Source organism: Synchiropus splendidus, chromosome 14 (assembly GCF_027744825.2).
Source record: "Synchiropus splendidus isolate RoL2022-P1 chromosome 14, RoL_Sspl_1.0, whole genome shotgun sequence".
In the NCBI taxonomy this organism is placed as follows: Eukaryota; Metazoa; Chordata; class Actinopteri; order Syngnathiformes; family Callionymidae; genus Synchiropus; species Synchiropus splendidus.
The window spans coordinates 5,280,423-5,295,642 of record NC_071347.1 but is presented as its reverse complement, the minus strand read 5'-3'; the positions used below and the strand labels follow the sequence as shown (position 1 = coordinate 5,295,642).

At 41.9% G+C, this 15,220-nt stretch overlaps 1 protein-coding gene across 1 annotated transcript in view; it reads left to right on the top strand.

The window, feature by feature from the left end:
* grm8b (glutamate receptor, metabotropic 8b) overlaps positions 1 to 15,220 on the top strand; it is a 172,361-nt gene that overhangs the window by 6,001 nt on the left and 151,140 nt on the right. The gene's annotated exons all lie outside the window — the stretch shown is intronic.

Sequence of the window (15,220 nt, the reverse complement as noted above, 5' to 3'; positions counted from 1 at the left end):
CTGCAAGGCTGTCGAGTGTTGGTGTTTCTAACCGGCCAATTGTGGCCTGTAACAGCTCCCTTGTCAATATTGGTACTAAATAACAAGGAAAAAAAACCCATCACAATACGAAATGTAACAATATAACAACAACAATTGTCTTTCAACTGGGAAAACAGCGTCAACAGCCTTTCATGCTGCTGTTCTCAAGAGGCCGCTTTTGATCTGGTGTTGTCCATCAGCACCATCAGTACATGATGGTTAGAGCCGTGGCTACTTCATCGAGTCTCTCTGTGTCTCTGCCAGAGCAGATTGACAGTTGGAGGGCAAACACTCAGACGGAGAACAGCTCAGCCTCACAGCCAGTCTGTTTGAATTTTACAAATGTCAAGTGTTTCGCCTCGAAAAGCAACTTATATAAAAGTCTACAGGCGACTCGGTGTTATTTACTGAGCCTTGGGACGGATTTACTGCACATTTACAAGATTTAACTTCATCTGATGAGCCAAATTAAGATTCATGGAGACGCGTTTGATTCTCCTGCTTTAATGTTACCGCCTCTGACATGAAGCTGATACCACGACAATCTTCTGAGCTTGCGTGCATCAACTGCCGATTATCCCCAAGAGGAACACACATATTGCCGTATACATAAGGCGTATATTCCAACAAAAACAGTGAATTAAATGGGTTACTGAGGACGTTCACAAGGACAGTGGAGAGGCCGTCTGCCTCAGACATCTCAGTTTTAAAGTGCTAGGGAGGTGAAGTCAGACTGGTTTTATTGGAAGAAGGAACCAGTGGCCTCATTTGCTGTGCTACAGGTGTGTCACACACGATTTCTGTTCATGCTCTGCCAACAAACTGAGTAATTTCAGAAGTCATGGAAGTTAAAAATCAAACAAAATTATCATTATTGTTTTTATGGAAACAGATTTGCATTAGCATTTTTATTTGGACTTTCAAATCGGAACACAGATTGTTTCAAATTGTGATGGGCTGATGAGGTTTCATGAAACAGTGTCCTCACCTTCAGAGCTCAGTAGGTGGCGCTCTTGGCATGAACACGATGGGAGGTTCCATGTAAATATTTCTAAGCCAAACATTTTAAAGGTAAAAGTGGCCTCTGAAAACAAGGAGACTGTTTTGTGGAATCTCATCGGCCCATTACGTGGTTCAGAGACATGAGGTTCCCATCTTTCCGTCTGGCATAAAAGCCTTAAGAGCATGGTCAATTGCGAACCATGCTTTACAAGATCAATTGTGAATGGTCGACTTCAGAGCTGTGAAACTTTTAATGATAAATGTGAACTTTAGCCGGCGAGGATATTCATTGGACAGAAGGCTGTTGTACCAGTGAACACACCAACCAGTGCAAGCTCCACCACAAGACTGTGAGAGTCAAGTGCGGCATTACTTACATTACATTCTGAGGTCAACAGTGAAATCTTCCACCGGTGCGACAGTGATGAGTCTTTATTGCATCAAGTCATTGGGCGACAGTGATAATGTCGTTGTTACTTCCCCAGTCCAAACACTGGTTTCATTTTACTTTGATGCGTCCATTGAGGGAAGAGCAAACACACTGAAACATTGTAGCTGTCTCCCTACACATGGACTCTCTGCAGAATGGAACCAACTGGCACCAGAGCAGCTCCCCTTTGTCAGCAGTATAAATGCTGTACCTTTATAGTAGATATGATGTAAAGGAAAGGATTGGCTGGTGAAGAAGTAATTGTCCTTCCTGCATTTATTGCAGTCCTCAAATTCGTATAGTATATTCTATAGTATATTTTCCTAGAGAGACAACATCTGCTGTCTTCCTGTATGTTATCCTGGCCTAATAGATATCACTTTTTTGCTGAACCACTACAAGTACCAAGTCCTTGCTGATACAAATACGTGGACTTAATAATACCATAACAACCATTTAAAATGATGAATTTCTAACATTTCAAGTTTAGCGCGGGCAATCTATGCATATGCTGATGTATAATATCTAACATCCTGATACTGTTTATTGGCTTACATATGTTGTGTTGCCTCTTTTATTGCGGGGGCTACGGGACCACATGTGACGGTTGAAGCACCATAATAGAAGGAAGTAGCAGCACTATAATGTAACGCCAGGTTAGCGCGGGCTAGCACAACGCAGTGTCTGTGTAACTGCTAATGTCATTTCTGAGCGTTTTCTTCAATTAAACACAGTCATAGAAAAACCCTCATTGTGTCTCTGGCAGCAGTGCAGTTGAAACGGATCATAAATCAGCTGATCAAATGTGACACATCTGCATTCTCATTGAGGCATTGGTGGATCTAATCACGTCAACAGTGCCAGCTGTTGAGTTTCTTTTGTCAGAAGTACAATAAAAACTACACACATTGCTGAGATGCAGTCTATGTCGGAATGTTCCAGTTGCTCTTTTACAGTAAAATGTGAAAAGTGTCCACATGTATTTGTGTTTTATGATCACATTTCCCTGGATTCAAGTCACTTTTCATGGCAGATTTCCTGTCTGTATGATCCTTAGTGGTACGGAGCTCTGGACGGAACCAGACAGTGCAACTTTCTTGGTCACCCTTAACGGTCTACCCTAAAACACAGAGTCTTGGTTAACGCCAGTCACACCTCGCTTGTTGACAAAATACACTGGTAGCATAGAAGTCTCCTATGCTGCTATTGTGGAACATGGAAAACATGGAAAGCACAATCGGGCCCCTTCCGTATTTATTTCATAGCTCTCGTCATGCTCTGGTGAAGCAGGCCTTGTGAACGCAAATGCTCGACTCAGCAACAACTCAAGAGTTCAACACGTTCATGACCAATCCGACAAGATAAACACCTTTCAGGGAGAAGGCAGGTCCAGTTTCCAGTGGCACAGACAAAAGGGTCGGCAGTACCAGAATAGCAGTCCAAACCAGGCAGAAGTTTCCGACTAGGGCGAGGCAGAAGACAAGATCCAACGGTACCAGGCAAGATTCAGAGTTATGACAGGCAGGCAAATGAAGTAAAGTTGGAAAACTAGGTTACAAGGCAACTATGTGGCAGGGAGTGAAAACAGTCTCCTCTTGTTACCACTGGCTCATCCAGTTCCTTGTCGATACTAAAATCTCCTGTTAGAAGTCTACTGCTTCCATTTATTCACTGGCCTGAATCTCTTTATGTACTGAGATGCTCCAGTATAGAAGTCAGATATTTGGCTTAAATAGGTCACCAAAAATGAATATGTAGTCTTCTCCTCTATCAGCAAACAATAGGGTTTATGCTAATCCTTTCGTTATTATTGAATGCATTCCAGCTTTTACTGCTTCTCAAATTGGGTCTTGAGATCATTTCCCAGCGGGTGATCCCTTTATTATCTATTTCAAGATTCAGTTGGCAAGAGGTTGTACAAACACAGATCCACACTCACAACAAGGATTCTGCACAATCAAGAGGAACAAACGCCACTTTCAACAGGTCAATGATAAGCAAACAAATAAGATGCACTGAAGTCCAGACTGAGCTTGTTATTTGAATATGGAACACGGTATTCCCTGGGCTACTCAGATGGTTTGAAAGGAGAAAAAAAGTCCCAGAATGTTGCAGATAATTCAAGCTATACTTTAAAAATGATTCACTCCAAGAGCCTCTCACAAACAACCTGTAAGATATTGTTTCACTGTATTCTCAGAGTTCATGCTATTTATTCAGGGCCATCTGCCCACTGACATAAGAGGGAATATCTTTACTCAGACCCCCCTCATCATGCTCATAACCCTCCAGCTCCTTGTGAAAAACCTTGTGGTGCTCGCCGCTCTGATGACCTCTGTATCCCCTCCAGCACATTCTGGATTTACCTCAGGGCCTCCTTGAAGAAGAGAGGAATATTTTATCCTTGTGAACAAAAACAGTCTGGCGCCGTCAGTGTCGGTGGGCCAGAGATCGTTCCTTCTGTGTGATTCATAAGGTGCTGCTTTTAATCTTTAAAACTTTGGCACAGTGCCGTCATGAAGATAGATGAGGACGAGGCAAAACTTTACTGTTTCTACTAATGTCCATTGTAAATAATCCCGCAGTTTGAAGACAAATTCATGAATGTATTGCGTGATTGCCCCGAGCATTTAAGATGTCAATCCCACATTTTTTTTTTGTAGAAATCTTTCAGTGTCCTTCGGCGATTAAGCCAGGCTCATGAAGCAGCTTGCACGTCTTTAGTTTTTAGCTGGAAGGTGATTGAAGCCCCTGAGGCAGTGAGGTATCAGCAGAGACCCCCCTCTGGCAGCCCCGAAGCCAAGCGACAGCCGAAAGTATTGCTTTCCTCTCCTTTCGGGTGCGTCTGAGAGGCCAAGAGGTGGATCTTTCTATCTGCACGGTGCGGAGTTGCTGCTCACACTCCAAATACGTCACTTTCATTGGATGTGCCATTTCAGAATTGGACTTTGAAGCCACAACAATAGTTTAAAACTAGAGCTGACTCATGGTGCTTCAGTGTTTTCCGATATTGGATGCATTCAAAAAGTAGCTTTTATACAGCTGACAAAACCTATGAAAACCATTTTTTAAAGGCGGCTGTAAAGTCAAGTCTAGTTGCATTGAACTAATGAATCACCAGTCTCATTCCTCACCTGCTTTTTTTTAGCCGCACTGCCATGATGTTGTTACTGCTTGCTCGACCCTTCCCTCAACCCATCTCCCTCAGTTTCACTGTCTCTGCTTCTGTCAACACTGAAGTTGCAGGGTACAAATAAAAGACCATATTCCTCTCAAACATGCCGTTCCAAGAAGAAAAACAAACATCCACAGCAGGGTTGACACAATGCCAAAATTGCAAACTTCATATTGAAACCCAGGATGGTACTATTGGAATAACATAAAAACAAATAATAATAAAATAATAAAAAATAGTTATATACACATTTGTATTCAGATGGAAAACCGAACTGCTGATAAATAATTCATTAAATGAAACAATTTAATTATTAGAAATAAGCAAAACAAAAAAAGATTGTTGGTGGTTTATCTTGGGTGCAGAAGCAGACTGAAACTTGGAAAATGATCATACCAAGCAAAGATAGTCTTTTGTCGATATAAATGCTTCTTGTGTGGTGAAAAGTGCCCACAAGTCCGTCATTCAACCTTTTATTCTAGCTATGTCTGGCCGACAGCCCACCTTGGGTTTGTGAGGCATGTGAACTTGCAGTGAATTGTGGGGCATGGTTGATATCATTGATATTTTTACTGTTTATTTTTACTATATTATTGAGTTAAAAACCCCAGTATGGTTGTGAATGAGCAGCTTGGCAGGGTCCTATGCTCTTCTCTATATTTGTAAATGCATAATGGTTACCTTCAGTCACTAGCTTCAAAATGTGCAAAATGCAATTCATGTTATGTAAATTTTGACTTGTATGTGTCCGAACACTGTGATAATCTGATAAAGATCTTATTTTTTTGTAGTTGCGAAAGTTATGGTAAACTGTTGACACCAACTGATTTTAAGTAAGTAAGTAAGTTAGACTAAAATCTAAATGTTGAAGCCCAAAGAACAAAGTGAACTACTGCTGGTTTGGATCTATTCAGCCTAGATTGGTATTGGCTCTGACCCAGGCTGAAATGACCTGATCAGGTATTCCATTTTGATCCCATCTGAACCATAAGCCCTATTGTCCTTCACTTTACGCAACATGCCGGAAAGTCTTTATGATTTTACAATGCATCAAACAAGGTGCATAACCTTGTATTTTTATGACTTTTGCCATGTTGCTCTGTTATCTTTGCTGTTAAAAGCGTTACGTTTTACTGAATACCTAAGCAGTTGTGCTCAACCTCAGTCATGTGGTGGTTTTACCTCTCATAAAACAGTTCACATCCATCAACATTACAACAGTTTTTTGAGTGACAAGCAGAAGGTATCGGATTGACACTGACTGATCCTTAAGGCTGCAGTATCGGTATCAGATGCGGGAAACAGTTCTGTTGAGATGTCCCCAGTTTGGATTGTGGATCTGAATTATACATTTGTGTACCTCCTGGTGTAGGACGCACTTCTATTATTTCAGTATTAACCACTATAACATCCAAATCTCTCACAATAACTTCAAGACGTACTTTATGACGAGGAAGATAACATGATGCAAAACCAGTTTCAGTGTAATTGCTACCCAACTTTCAAGGGATAGCGATGCAGGTCACAGGCCACATGACGGCCTTCCTACACAGCAACGTCTGCGCCCCTGGATAATAAAGAAAATATATGCATTTCAATGAGCTGAAATGAACTCTGACAAGCTTTCTGTAATGATTTTTCAACACTAATCATCTGAAATGCTCAGAACATATAGTGAATGTTATAATGAACATCTGGTGATGGTTTTTAATTTCCAACTCCTGAGCTACATCATTCCACATTGTTAGTCCCTGTTAGATTCCAAAACACTCTCTGGCCGTAGAGAATTACACGGAGAAATTTATTTTGCTCCGATCCTAGGCAACTGAAGGTGGAGTGGAACCCGCAGCCTTCTTGTGTTGTCACTGCTGTAGTGTTGTAGTTGAGACCAAGTACAGTGGTACCTTGGATTTCGAACGTCCCAGAACAAAAATTTTGAGATTTTTTTTCTTCGAATTTCGAAGGAAAAGCCAGAACTCGAACCCCCCCTGAAGCCCCTGAAAAAAGCCGGAAAAGCATAACGTGTGCGGACCGATCAGCTGACCCACTACATGGTTTGTTATTGTGTATAACGCAGCCTCTGTATGCTGACGTGTCCCGTTAGCTACATTCACTGACAGTTTTTTCTTCATATTGAGGTGTAAAACCTTTCCTGTCTCCACACTGGACCGTGGTAGAGTGTCACACGGGAGGTGCTCACTCTCCACACCTCCGAGGCTGGAGCTCCACTCCAGGGTTTGATGTCCTGTTGTTGGCTGGAGCTGGGACAGGGATGAGGCGAGTCTGGGACAGAGCGTTACTTGGTTTATGACTTTGTCACAGCCAAACTGCACAGAAGCGCACATTCAGAGCTGGACACGCACCGGGCACCTCTTCACTTCTGGAGAGACGTCACTCACTCGGCAACCCCTCCCACATGCAGCGGCCACACACATAGAGGAACAGCGCACCTGCAGCAGACACTCTACATTCACTCCTACAAAAGACTATTTTAAGCCTTGGAACGCGTTGTTTCTTTTTTCATTCATTGTAATGGGAAAAATCAATTCACATTTCGAACAAATCGCTTCTCGAATGGCCGTCTGAAACGGATTGTGGTCGAGAACCGCGGTACTACTTTATGTGCACGAGACCCAGATGGATACCAGTGATTTGTTACAATGTCAGCCTTCAGTTCTTGATTTATTTTGAAAAAAAAAAAGACTACTATGTCTTGTGTTGTGAGAAATAAACGCATGTCTTTTATAACTAATAGACTGGTCTTGGTCCCCCCACCCTCCTCCATTGGGCGTGGTGGCGACTCATGATGACAACATGAAGCTGCTGCACTGACCACTGTCAAAGTGGAATAAATGTTGAGCTGCTTTGTGTATGGGCTTATTTAAAGCTGGCCTCTAGTCATCTGAATGGGTTTCAAGCATCGTCAAACTTGATTGGCGAAATGAAACCAATTTAAAATTGCTTGAAGTAAATAGCAGTAGCCTGATGAGCGTTTAATTATTTGGCCAATTAAGTTGAACTGCCGTCCCTTTGTTGCCTCCCAAAGCCAACAGATAAGGGAAGATGGAATTGTGCCCTGATGTGGAAGTTAATGGAAGTGGAGAAATCATTTTCGCACGAAGGCAGTGAAAGTAAATCATATTCCGAGGAATGTTGCTGCGGGCGCCAGAAGGAATTTGTCTTTGTTTACCAACATTACCTAAGCAAATTAAAACAAGGTGCTGAAGACTGCTTGCATGTTTTCTGGTTCACACCAAAGCATAGGCAGAACCACAAGCTGGAACTGAAATGGAATGTGGTAAATCGAGTCAATAAATCTTAAATATGAGTGCTATTTGGTGCCATTGAATGTGTGCGGATAAGTCATATTAATAAGGAAAAAGACAATATTGTAACATATTTTAGTGGTGATAAAAAGTTTATTTTATATATATATATATATATATATATATATAAATATATATATATTTTTAATTCAATCCTTTTGAATAAAATAAGGAGCTAATTTCAACAGCTCCCATGAATCTGACATTTGTATTTGGATATTTGGAATCACTGGCCTTTTCCTCTAACTGCACTCTTGAAAAAGTATTTTTACTTCCTGATCTTTAAGTGAAGGTTGAATTAACAAATGATGAGGTTTTTTAAATGTTAAAATTCACTCAGTTGTGGCTTTGGTATTAAAAGTTCATCTGCTTCCTCGTCTTCCAAGTAGACTGAGACTAACCGTATCTGGAGGCGGCCCGTTGTTGTGCACAGCAGCAAACGAAAATTCCACCGTGGTAAATTAGTGATGAGCAGCATGATTCATGTGTGTATGTGTGTGTGTGTGAGAGAGAGAGCTGGCCAGCCTAATGAGGACAGAAAGGCCCAACAACATCACTTATCTAAAATTAGCTGGAGAAGACTGCGGGCAATGAAAAGCGAGTGTGGGTGGGGTGGAGGGGAGGGGGTGTCCAGATTGCGCTGATGTGAAGGTTTCTTCACCTCGACAATGATCACTTGTGATGGTACAACCTTTGGGACACCAGCGGTATGTTTAAGGATGATATCCAGCGCATACAAGCTAGCGTTTAACCAAGCAACCGCCGCCCTGTGAGCGCGGCGCCTTGCCGAGAATGGTGAGGAATGTATTTGCATTTTGAAAGCACGTAAGAACAAATGCTCTTTTCAAGTTCACTGCTTTCTTGACTCCCCTGCATTTGATCAGGAAGCACACTGTGACCTTTGGCATGCTCTCCCTCTCGCTGAGAGATACAGAGCTGCGAGCTCATGCTATGTGTGGATTTCACCATAGAGTTTGCACACTTTACTGCAGTCGGAGGCCAAATACATGGCAGTTTTTATCTTCTCTTTGATAGGAATTGTGAATAAACATGAGTTTGAAGTATTGCGTGGTATTTATCACATCCACCAAAGAGATTGTGTTTTTGAGGGCATTGCTTTGTCTCTCCTTATTTAAATTTACAGGAACAAATGACTGAATTTTGGTTTGGCATGTCTTTTCTTTCTTCATCGAGGTTACATTTCTAAAGTCTCTTTCTTTGTGAAAGATCCAAAAGGTGCATCATCTTTGCAAGCAAGATGAAGTCACACTTGACTGCTTCATTCCTCGGTGAACGTGATGAGCAGCAGGTGAAACTGTGGTGCTTTGCAGTGAGAACTGAGAGAGTTGGACTTCTCAGTCCAGATCAGAATCAAATGCTTTCAGTCTGACCTGGAACCGGTTCTTGTTGCCCTACAACACGTTGCCCTACGACAACTGACCAACCTTCAGCTCCAGTTTCATGCGGCTCTTCACCACATGAGCCGCGAAAGTGAGTCAGAAAACTAAGAGCTATTCTAGCAAAATGACAAGATATTGGTTGAAGACTTTGAATCACGTTTAACTTTGAAACATAAACAATACTCCCCGCTGAATGTTCTTGCACCGACCTCACCCTCCCGACATGACTTAGTTCCGCGTTTCTCTTTGTCACGATCTAAACTAAACGTATGGCATGTGTTTGGCGTGTTCTTGGTGGCATGAGCCACGTGAAAAAATATATAAGCATAATAAATGGCGCACACATTTCTATCTGTGCCGCTTGATAGTTTGAACAGGATCACGGTAAAATGTATTCATTTTAAAAATGAATGCACAAGAGAGCTACGCCGGACACGAACTGGCAACCATGTGACACACAGGGATGCGCTTTAACTGCTATTCTGCCGCAAAGTCACGTGACTAGCTGTTCAGATGAGCCTTGTCTGCCACACCTACATACTTGTAGCATGTGACTCTTTGCAGCAACACAATAAAGAAATGTGGCTATTACCCTCTGAATTACAGTGGATGTCAGTTGCTATATATGACGCCTCAACATGCAACGCTGAAGGCTGCCTATGGTTTTAGTAGCAGACGCAAAAGTCCACTTTCCCAATGTCGATATATTACATCACGGGAGTGAGAAGGGCTAATCAAAGCAGTGATATATTTTTGTTTGGTAATAGTTATTCATGCATGAAGGGGGTAAAATTCCTAGTTCATGGTTGACATTTCAAATGCTGATGAAAACAAGCCAACCACGACACACCTGCAATGTTTCAGCCTCACTGCTCTTTAAGCCTTGGTAGCTCTATTGTAGTCACACAGAATAAGGTCAACTGTTTTCTTTTCTTTGCGCTGCCACACACACTCGTTCACACATCTTCAAACACTTGATAGTGGTTGAACATGAATTGCTGTGGGTATGACTAACGAAACATGTAATGCCTGACGTGCTTCATGTGTGTTTTTTTTGCGTCTGACCCAGCCATTGCTTTTCCATTTAACAAAGTTACTGACACTTGACCGTCGAGGCCCTCTGTTTCCTTCATCTCCCCGCTTTCTTGCCTACTGAAAATGAATGAGCTTGGTTCCCTTGAGAATTCCACCTCAAAGAGGAGGTGAGGTTTCTAGTGTATCGTGTGCTAGGATATTGAGTTTCAATACGCATGTGTAATTACCCGGTTATTTGACCGTACATGTTTAGGTTTCAGTCTGGAATGAAAAGCCTTGGGCCAGCTCCCCCTCTCAGATTGATGACAGAAATAGTGAAAAGGATTATGGCGGGAATGATTGAGCCTAATGGACGGTGTAACAAATTCAATTTGCTTGAGAGCCATTTTTTTTTCTTCTTCTCTGTTTCCGACACGGTCGTGCAAGCACTCAGATTTGGGCCCACTAACCTCTTGTTTCTGAGAGTGTTAAACACTGCGGCAGGATTTGAATTGTGGGTGCTCTTTTATCATCCTTGAATTAATAATGTTTCTCGGGCAAGTTAATGTGAGAAACTATATATGAAAGTGGAGAAGCTCATAGAGAAGAGAATGCATATTATATTAGAGAACCGTGTCTCTAAGCGATGAATTGTGTGTGAGTCAGCCAGTTGAACTATTCAGTGGAAAACTTATTTCCCCCCACAGTTTTAGCACCACTGATGATAAGACTCCAAGAATAGATAAACAATCAGACTGCGAGTTCAACTTCTCCCTCCACACGGAGGGTGTCGCATTCGAGATCTTCTATCTGAAACTGCGATGTGCATTTGCATAATATTTGCACATCCATTCCGAGGGCCAGCCTCTACTTCAGACAGAGACAGTTGCTCACGACGTTGTGTATATTCCCTGCGTGCGTAGGAAGGACAGAGCGGCTCTGTTGATGAGCCTGTTCGCTTCAGGCTCACGCAAAAACAGCACAAAATAATAGGTGAGAAAACAACATACAATACAAACAGCAGGAACATTCCGGAGAATGAGAAGAGTAGCCGAGGCTGCTGGGAGCGCCAAGACATTGAAAGGGAAAGCACAAAGAGATGTTATTGTCTGGAGGCGGACTCTTCTGCTTTTAAGCATCTTGAGGATTAACAGGGTTCTAATGTTTAGAATTTGCTATTATGAGATAAGGCATAATTACAAGAAACATGGCCTACACAGTATTTCAATAGAGGACGACACAATCACAGGGGAAGCATGAACACTGTCGTCCTCAGAAATTGTTTCTTGGTAGATTCAAACAATCTGAGTACAAGCACAGAAAAAAACATAAGAAATCAAAACGTTTCTTCAGAAATAATTTGATGGATTTGACGCATGTAATCCCAAACACCATGAATGCTTAAGAAAATCTGCCGATGAATGTGAAAAAGGAACACACACACACACACACACACAAATACATGGCCAGTACACCTTCAGTGGACATCTGGTGATGACAGCACAATTGAAAATACCGGTAGAATAAAATAGTGAGCACTGTTTTGTGAGGGTTTCACTGCCTCTTTAAACCAAACTTTCACTGCAGTTGTTTTTTTTTTGGGGGGGGAAAGGCATATTTCCAAAGTTTCATCACCACTCTGTATTTGAACTAGTGATGAAGATAATGATGAAACAATAGCTCAGAGGCAAAGTCTGGCAAAGGCCATATAAAAGGGATTTATAGGAGGGTTTTACACTAACTTCCATGCACCTCATCCAGACAATTGGGTAACAGGGTTTTGCATTGCACACTAGCAATGTATTTCAACAATTGTTCCATCAAATGTTGACTGCAAAGTTAGTCTTCTACGTTGCGTGTTGATACATCTTAGTATCCACTTTGGAGGAAATTGAAAGCCACTTTCAGTGGACAAGCTGAACATGAACATGAGCTGTGCTCTGCTTTGGTTAGTTTAAGATCCAAACCAGACTCACATGTCGTCTTGGCGAGAGCTAATTTCTGCATTCCAACACAAAGGGTTAGTGTAACAGTGAAACCGTGCGACGCCGCACAAACTCCGAACTGTGACGCTGACTGTGGAGCGTTGGAACTGTTTATGTTCTGTAAGTGGTGATGTTCGCTTCCTCCCTCATTTCATATGTTTGTCCTCACTCTTGTTGTGGGTACTATAAAGTTCACAGTTCTATTCATTGAAGGAGAGTTGGTTTGGGTTTTCCTCTTCATCTCAGCAACAGCAGCTCAAGTGAAGAGATACACCGACTCAGACATCCAAGTTTAGATTCAGGAGGGCTCTTTGAAAAAGCTTCTTATTGCGTACAAGTGGTTCTCCACGAGACCTGTAATGCAGCTGGTCATATCTGTCGAATAGTCCTCAGTGTGTTTGCAGCAAAAGACTGTTGTGTGTGTAGAATGAAGCCACAAAACCAAAAGACTGTTGTGCTTTTCAAATGCAAAGGCTTTCACAGGAGCGGGAAAAATAGAGTCTACTAGCAATGACCGGGAGAAGGGAGTCGTTTCAGAGGAGTTTTCGGAGTCAAGTGCTGGGGGTTTATTACCGCTGTGATGCTTCAGCGCTCGTGACCGACACTGAACGATGATGGGGTTGATACACATGTTGCAGATATGAGCGAGCGCTCACACACGCCAGCTGGTGCACACATCTAACATTAACAACCCACTAAATCTCACTTGTAGTGTCGTTCAAAGCTTGTTTACTATAAAGTCAAGGGTGAAAATAGGTCTCATTTCCACAGTTTGTGGTGAACAAAGATGGAGCAAAAAAATAAAAATAGAAACATATGAACACTTTTGTTTAATGACAACAGCTTGTGCATGATCTTGCCTCCACTGTACGTCAGCGATATCGCACATGGTTTGCACCAGCATATGCCATCTTGACACACTCTGATGAAGTGTTAGTTTTCAGGTTTATTTTCACCCTGCAAACCTTTCAGCAGCTATCAAGCAGGTGATAGGACGAGAACTGGGGATTCATCGGCATCCGTCATTTGAAAATGGAACATAGGCGTCAGTTACAGTTTGAAAAATGGCGTCATGGCATGAGGAGATTAATTACCTCCGCCTTGGAGGTTATGTTTTTGACGGCGTCTTTCTGTCCACGAAACAGTCCAAAATGAGTTTGGTGAGAGGGCATCTTCTGGCCGGCACAGCAGAAAGTGCTCACTCTTTCTTTTACCAGGTTGTGCTAGGAACTGTGTTACTCCCACCTGCTGTCCAGTTGGATGTGACTGTTTATCAATATATCAAATAAAAGGTATTCAATGATATGGATTGAGATAGGACGTGGTAAGGTCTAGTGCGTCCAGATGTCTTACAGCATTCCTCATCTCTGACTGGTCAAAATACAACCTGTAACCGACTCACTCACTCACCTCTAAACAGATGTGAGTCCAATTCAAGATTTTATTTCTCTGCTAACTTCTCAACCACCGTATGGCCCTGTATCATTTCTTGCCCACACAATTTACGCAGCAGAAGGCTAAGAGTGCCTGTTAGCAAGAACCCTTTCTACTTCTCACAGCACTCACAGAGTGTGCAGTTGATGTCTGCACAACTGAGTCATCCATTCCACTTTGTTTTGTGGATCCAAGGTGATTTCAGCAATCGCAGTGCGCATTTATCATTTTCAAATAGTTTCATCAGACCTCTCTGTAGCTTTTTTTGACAGTAAATGGATATTTACCAAGGAGTTGCTATGATCCTTAGGTTTATCTGTCCATCCATCTTGCTGTCTGTCAGCCTGTCAACGTGAACACCAAGGGGCAGGTGGCCACCAAACAATGATGTGGTCTCAATGGAAGTCAGTTAGCAGCAGTACAAGCTGCTCTTCTGTGACGGGATATGTGTCCGAACAGTGTCTCGAGGCGCTGCATTCCATTTCCAGCCACCTGTGGTTGTTGATCTGTGGGCGGTTTGAGAGGTTCCTGTTGCGATGGACGCCCACTGTTGGCTGCTGTCAGTGTGTTGGAATGATGGCACCCAAATTTGCATTGACCTGAAACATGTCTAGGATCCGAACCCCTTCCTCGTTGTGAATTTGTGTCCGTCTCTCAATAGATGACCATATTTCAAGTTCAAAGTTCTAAATTCTGAATTCAGATTTCTGACTTTATTCTCAGAATTTTCACTTTTAAGTCAGAATTGTCAGATTAAAATCAGACTTCAAAGCCAGAATTCTGACTTCTAATATATATATATATATATATATATATATATATATATATATATATATATATATATATATATGTTATCATCATCTTGACATAATAATGATACGTGGTTGATTATGTGATATTAGTATCTTGAATGTTCACACCTTGATACCATAATGATACGTCCTTCATTCAACATCACTTGTGTTCCAGTGACCAGAAGTCTGCTCTGGGTGGTTCTGCAGCAAGACAATGCAAATGGAAGTTGTTTTACTGGAGCTGAAATGAATGAGATACTCAGCAGAGGCAAGCCCTGCCGCTGTGCATTTCTATTTATTAATGTGATCGATGCTGATGTAGCAAAATTTAAAGTTGTATTTTTGAATTGCTGCTGTTTTTTTGACAAAATGTTTTGACTCTAAAGTTGTTTTGTATTGATATAATCTAAAGAATAGCATCCTTTTAACGTTGTCCTTGTTTACATATATGTATGATCAGCATAAATGTTTCGAATAAAAAGCTTCGGTCTATTTTTTTGTGATGGGAAGTGACTTTGAAAGCTAAGACCAGAGTCAGACCCGTTGATGTTGCCTGGATTGGATGAATCAGGTTGGAAAGTTGTCTTTTTACTAATAAAAGAGATGCTGGAAAGCGTGTTGTCTTGGATCCCAGACTTG